Raw genomic sequence first — 7,436 nt, 5'->3', positions numbered from 1 at the left:
GCCTGTTTTTGCATGTTTGAATAGATGTTTAGGCTTGTGGCCTGATTAGCTAGGTGCTGGGAAAGAGGAGTAGGGGCTTTACTTCCTCTGTCTAAATTCCCCAATATTGGTTGTAAACAAGGTGGGGTTTACTAGAGGGTGGAGAGAGTTGCACAAAGACTATGACCACCTGGTCGTGGTAGTGCGCCAGATCGTATCCAGAAAGACCAGAAAGTATTCGGACCATTGAATGAAAGAGCTGTAAGAATATTAACCCAAACGACCCAAATGGCGGAAACGGTGAAAGTCGTCAAATTTTGGTGTCATTTTATGCCGTCCGAGAAGGCGTGAATACAAGCAATGAGCCAGTACACAAGGAAAAGTTTTGTGTACCAGTTAGTGGTACACAAAATTTTTTCAAGGTCATTAGAAAGACCTAAACGAATTCAAGAGCCACGTTATATCCTTTACTGACATGAAGAAGATGTCGCACAGAAGGGGATTGCGCAAAGCTTTCACATAAGTATTGCCCGTGTATCAAAGAATAGTAAAGGTAGACGTAGACATCTACTCAATTCGTAAGCAATACTCCAGGAGCCACGAGTGGCCACAAATTGAAAGATAACCAAAGTTCATACTAGTTCACGCGAGATAACTAATGAGCCATATATGAATTCAAACTACGAAAACAGTGTCAAAACTACGACTACTGACTTAGACAACAAACTAGGATGTCTGCGATGCTCAGACGAACACCTCAGATGTAAAATTGAAAAAATAAAAAATCTTCGTGAACAGAACTTCGAAGGTGAGGCAAACAACAAGCTATTGGATGAAGAGGATACTCATCGAAGCAAATTGAATAGATTGTGTTGAAAATCCTGATTCTTTAATTATTATTTGTTTTACTGTGTGCGATACTTGTAAAGTACGATTTGATATTGCGGTACGAAGCCCGAGTAAGCACTCTCGGAGCGTCTGGTTTCAACAAGTAAGTCGTCTTTATTTAAGTCGTCTTTATTTTACGTCACGCGTGATTAGTTAGAAAAAATCTCCGTGATGCGCGATTTAAGAGAACATTCAGCGTGATGTGTGATTGGAACCCCCTCCCCCCTCTTTGCCACCCCCTTAATAGCCGACCGATCAGAAACGAGGGTGCAGTTTGCCTAAGTAAGACATCAGAGTTTACAGCAGTATTTTCCGTGATAAAAGCTCATGGCTACTCGCCAGGAGGTGGTGGAAAGGCTACAATCCTTACCATATATGAGTTGCTTAAAACGTGAATTCATGGGTGAAGTGGATCGCTGTGAGCGGAAGTAGGAGGCTATTTCTAGGACTCGTTTGTGAAATTTTTAATTCAGTTCGTCAGGGAGAATTTGAACGTTTTCAATTTCATTTATTTATTTGTATTTTATTTTTTTGGCGGGGTTATATTTTGTAGTTGGATATTTGTAAATATTTGTTTTCAGTCGAATCCCATCTTCATCCACTTCTATTTGGAAGAATAAATATCTGTACATTCATTTCGTGGCGTAGAACTTGCAGCATTTATCTACAGCAATCATTTATTGAAATAATAATCCTTATCACAATGTCATTGCTGGAAAACCGAATTGATATATTTTGATTTGCTAATTCCATAAACCCCAGCGAAAATCAGTCAGCTGATTGCGAAAAACTGCTAGTTTTTGTTTGAGTGTTTTGGCCTTATTTCAGTCTCCCTGTACAGCCTGTGGAAGGTGCGCAAGATTGTTATTATTATTCGCACAGTTGACATTTCCTGGAAACAGATTTACATTTGGTCCGCCGAAATTGCGGTGAGTTACGTCAGCGCTCAGGATTTCTTGCAGTTGTTGTACGGTTATTTGTTGTGTATTAGATGCAATATGTGGTAAGTTGCCCCCAATGACAGCAAAACTTTCTATGCCATTATCACCCACGCAGCAACCAGCGGTCCACATTGAGTGTGGTATTACTATACCTGGATTATTTCCTCCTAATCGCTGAATTGCTGGACCCAGGCCGAACCCCACGGGGTTCGCATGGTGAAGCTGAACGAACGAGGGGTCAGTTAAAAGATATCACACTCCATTCCTATGCGCTTGACTGGTGCAAGTGTTTCGAGCGTACCTCCATATCCTCATCTCATATCGGGACCATGAGCCTTGGTTAAAGGGTCCAAGCTGTGGAACAGCATTTGTGTACTTGTAAGTTGATTTATAGTGCGATCGATCAATCGACATAGTACGTGCAGGGACCAGATGACCTCTGTGAAAAGGTTGATTGTGGTACATCTGTTCGCTGCCTTGCCTCTCTATACCTAACAGAAATTAACTTGTCATCTTATTTCAGATAGAGAGACCTTTTTTGGGCTAACTAAGGAAAAGAAGCTGAGGGAAAAGACCAAATCTCGAAAAAATACGGACCCTAGATAAGCATACCATAAATCAAAAAGAAGATCCTTCTCAAACACTTGTGCAGACAGGGCATATCGCTAGCTATAAAAAGTATACTTAACATGTTCCCTCATAATTTATATCAGGCGTTTAATAATAAACATGAAAAAATTACGCGCGTCTGATTGGCTAAAAATGAGTGCATTTTTCATGTAACACGAGAGCAAAGTTATAACGCACGAGTGTTACTGAAGTTATAACACGAGTGCAAATTACAAATTTATTAATGGCGTGTGCGCGCTATCTTAACTTTCTCTCATGTATATTAACAGCAAGCCCAACATGATTTCTCGTGCACTTTGGTGTGTATAAACACATATAAATTTTTCCAGGACCACAAATTGTAAATTTTGTTGTCTTTGAAAAATTTACTCGTGCTTATTAACACCAAATTGCGCTCGGAATCATGTTGTTACCCCAGTATAGTAATTAAAGTAGACGATTCGCAGGTGTTTAACGCAAGGTGTTTGCGTTAAAACAAATTTATGAAGGTTTTAGATTGGTCGGTTAGAAGTTCTAAGGGTGCTTGAAATCCAGGCTCAAACCTATTCTAACTCTTTTTTAGTCTGAATGGAACATTATTTCGTTGTCTCCGATAAAATACCTGGTTCTTGATGCCATCTTGCCTGGCCTGCTCCATTGCCATCAAAATTTGCTGCTAACTTGTAAGCTGAATAAACTGCTATTCCAGCGTCTCCATCGAACATTGTACCATAAAATACCCTGTGACTCCCTGGTATTTGCTGACAGATATATTTTATGGGGTTTAAATTGTTCCGTAGACCAAACGGTGGTTGCCCATTCACAAAGAATTGTGTGAAGCAAGGCTCGTAAGGGTCATGAAGAGTTCTGCTGAACCATGATCCTTGATTTTCCACTTCTTTGGTCCTGTTCCTGATAACTGGCTCGAAATGAAAATCTAGAAAAATAAGAATGGCTGAGAAGAATTCAAACGCTTTTGTTCCAAAAATGTTTACAAAAGCATAATATTTTTGTTGTTAGCTTTTTGCTAAGTTTTTGAACACTAACCGAATTCCAGAGTGCCATAAAGGAATAAACGGTACACGATAAAAGCAGTTTATGGAGCAGCGAAGTTATAGAAACTGGCTCATGTCGTCGCGGCTCTTCCAACATTTTTAAAAGCAAGATTCCAATCGATGGGTAGTCAGTGTTTCAGATACGCAATTGTCAGTTTCTTTTTCATGTGAAAATTGCTAATGATTTCAATGAACGTTTTAACCAACGAGTCTAATTGGTGGCTTGCTCCGTCATTTGAATGTAATAAATGAAAAGAAAAAAGAAGATTGAAAGAAAAGAGGCCACAGAATTTTAACTTTTAAAAGGAGGCAGGTTGAGGTGCTTCGAAACTTTTCAACCCACGTTATTGTAAAGTTTCTTTTCAAGGGGTTAAACAGGTGTCTGTCATATGGGAACGTGTTTCTGGTATCTTGGCCTCCCTTTTGTATTGGAAGCAAGTATAATCAAAGATGTGACTTTATCTTTTCAATGGAGAAAAGTTCCTTTTCAAAACTATCAAGATTATTTGTAAGGTAAAATCTTCGTGGATGGTAGTGTGATAAGAATAAATGTTATTTGATAAGAAATGGAAAGTTAACTTGTGGTACCCTCTTCATTTTGTCGTCTTCGTTTGACGCATGAGCAATGATTTTATTGTTTCCCTTGAAGGAGAGTGTGCTTAAAATGAAAGGATCTACTGCATATCAAATCCGAATATCGACATTTTGAAAATTTTTGAAAGATGATCCATAAACCTAGGAGTTTCTTTTAACTTTTGATACTAAGGAATGTCCAATCCTTCTGTTTTGGGCTGTTTTTCAGCAATTTGATGATACTGTGATTGATTTCTGTCTGTCATATTGCAGATCAATTTGCGCCCTCATCCAAAAATGTTTAGATAAAAGCAAGTTAATCGTAACTGCAAGAAACACTCTAAAGTTGTTTGGAGCAGCCGAGTGGTAGCCCTTTTTAGATTTTCGCAGTGCATAGGACAAGCTGAGGTTGTAATAGATATCCATTGATTACATTGTTGAGTTGTTATGCCACAGGCAGACCACACTATGTGTTCGTGGTTAATAATTATCGATGACATGAGACGAACAAAATCTGAGGGTTATGAATAAAGCACTGAAAATTCAATTTCTCGGTCTGAATATCTCAATAAAGTTTGATGAAATGTTAAACGATACATTTGTGGTATTTTTGTTTTGTTTTGGTTTTTTGCCTTTATGGGCCGTTTGAAGCGTTTTCTTACGAAATTAGTTTTGACCTCCAGACACGAATACATGGTGTGGTCTGTTTGTGGTTATGCTACAACAATCGAAACGAAATTTCGGAAAAAGTAATCAAATACCAAGAAATTTGACAAAACTTTCCTGATAACTTGTAGCGCCATGGCTCTTCATGATTACTACACAAAGCAAAATTTTCTTACCATTCTTGAATTTCTTTTGCAATCGGCTGTCAGCCTTAGTAGAAGATCTAACCAACGTGATAAAAAGCAGACATGATAAGATTTTCGTGAAATGAACTTTCATTTCAAATCAAAACTGCCCGGAAAAATGATGTCGAATCACAAATGAGAGAAACTAACAATGCAATAATTTTCGTTTTGAAGCCAAGTTCTAATTGTAGTGTAGATGAGGTCATCTTGTGATGTATCCTTCAACGTAAAACCTACCAATCAAAATCTTAAACTTTGAATTTGACAGCTGAGTGCACTTGGTGGTTTTCTCGCTCATATCTCAACGTTCAAGAGACAAGACTGGTGTTTGTCGTTGTCTTTCATTTTACAATGGCAGCCTAGCAGTTTTTGTTAACTTATTGTCATCAAATACTCGAGACTTCACAGGTAACCTGGGCAGTCACGATTTAAATAGTTACTTGAGCGACTTTACTGAATCGAGATTATAACTTTGCTAACTCAACCACACAGTGTCCAAACTGACCGTGTTAGTTATGCAACTCAATAGCACTGGAATTGGTGTGGACCAGTAATGTGCGAATAAGTTGTTTTTTTTTAGAATTTGGCAGTGACGGGTTGCCGTATTAGCCAGGAGACAAACAACTTTATAGAAAATCGAAAACATAGAAATATCTTTTTTACATCATTGATCTGGTTCCCTTCTTTGCTTTTTTGATGTCCCTTCTTTAGTCTAACATAATTGACTCATTCATTAGGGGAGCGTGGGGAGCGCGGTGGTGAGAACACTTGCTTCCCACCATCCACTAACGAGACTCGGGTTGGATTCCAGTACCCGGCGTCACATATAGGTTGAGTTTGTTGTTGGTTATCGTTCTCGCTCAGAGGGTTTTTCTCCGGATCCTCCGGTTCAGTTTTCCTCCCTCCGCAAAAAACCAACATTCCAAATTCCAATTCAACCTGTAACAATGAACAGGAAGAGCCATGGAATCTCCCCTTCTCAGCATGACAATTACAGTCACTTTCTCAGACTTATGATGACCTACAGAGTAAAAACGATGCCTGTCTAAGGCTAAAACGATTTGGTAAAATGTTAGGCTACTCAAGAGTTGCCAAAACTCAGTTACAGATCTTTAAAAAAAAATAACAGCAATAATAATTATGGTGAAAAAGATCACGTTGCGTGAAGCTTACCTTATGTTTAGATGGCTAAACTTTAAGTTTCTCAAACACGTGAAGATTCCACTTAAATTAAGTGTTTCAATAGTCTGAGCAAAAATCACAAAAACGCATGCGCAGAAACGTTTAGTAGGAGTTTGAGGTATACTCGGTCTACTGAACTCATACAAGAGTTAAAAGTTATGATCAAGTATAATGCACTATAGAACCTCTCGTGCGACGGATTTTCTTACATCCGCTTCTTTAATTTACTCTAAAAAGAGTATGGGTGGATTTGTGAAAGGAATCGAAAGCTTTTATTCCGTTCCCATAAAAAAGACACCGTTTTTAACTATATCAGACTTAATGAGGACGGAGGCGATGTCAGACAATAACGTAAGCAGTAATGTTCGAAAACAACAAACCGAGTTAAAGAGAATGACCGAGAGTTAATCATAATTTACCTCATCAATTTTCAGTGACTCTATCAAGGAGAAGCGTAATCTTGACGTCCTCCTTGTCTCTGGTAGGAGCGCTTAGTATCCATATTTACAGTTTTCTTTACACAACGTAGAGAATATAATTGAGTTGGGGAATTTTGGAAACGTTTCTTTCTCTTTTGTATAGAGAAATAAAACAAAGAGAATTTTTGATCCTGCAAGAGAGCCATGGACAAGTGGTTGGAGCTTGACTACGGATCCAAAAGTCCAAGTTCCAACCCTGGCTGGGTCATTGTGCTGTGTTCTTAGGCAAAACACCATATAGCCTGTAGTGCAGGTGTCTTATTAGGGCGAGCTAACGTTACAGACTCGCCATCGATTATCTGACCGGCCATGTTTGATTTATAGTTAGAGTGGACGGTAGGGTTAGGGGGCGGGGAAAGGACGTAATCTTTACTCTCCCATGCGGTCGATGCAATGAAGGATAAAAGTACGAACTTGCAAACCCCCAGTTCCCTCCTCCAAATGCTCGATTATTTCTCAAAAAGTCAAAATACAAGTTAACAGTGTCACCATCAAGCTTTTCCGAGGAGAACATCTGATCGATGCTGGCCTCTAACAAACTGGCGTTGTCTGTTCTTGCTTGCTTGACTGGTTGGCCGGGGGAATCGGCTTCATGGCCTGTGCAAGTATCATTTGGTCTCCCACTGTCACCCTTTGCCTTTTGCTGCCGGTCATTTTCTCCTTCTTTTGTTACTAAGGTAACATCATCTACTTTCAACCACCTCGTTTCGCTCTTAAGTGTCACGGGATCACTGTGGCTGATAAAGTACTTGTGCATAGAATGATTAGCCTCAAGGATCACCCCTTCGCAGGTGTTCTTTGGCGAGATTTCTTTCTCTTTACCAATTTTAATTGTGCGAACGTTTAGCAAACATTTAGCGTTTCTTAAACAGTCTTTAC

This window comes from Pocillopora verrucosa, chromosome 11 (assembly GCF_036669915.1).
Source record: "Pocillopora verrucosa isolate sample1 chromosome 11, ASM3666991v2, whole genome shotgun sequence".
Taxonomy (NCBI): domain Eukaryota; kingdom Metazoa; phylum Cnidaria; class Anthozoa; order Scleractinia; family Pocilloporidae; genus Pocillopora; species Pocillopora verrucosa.
This window is presented reverse-complemented; position numbering follows the sequence as displayed.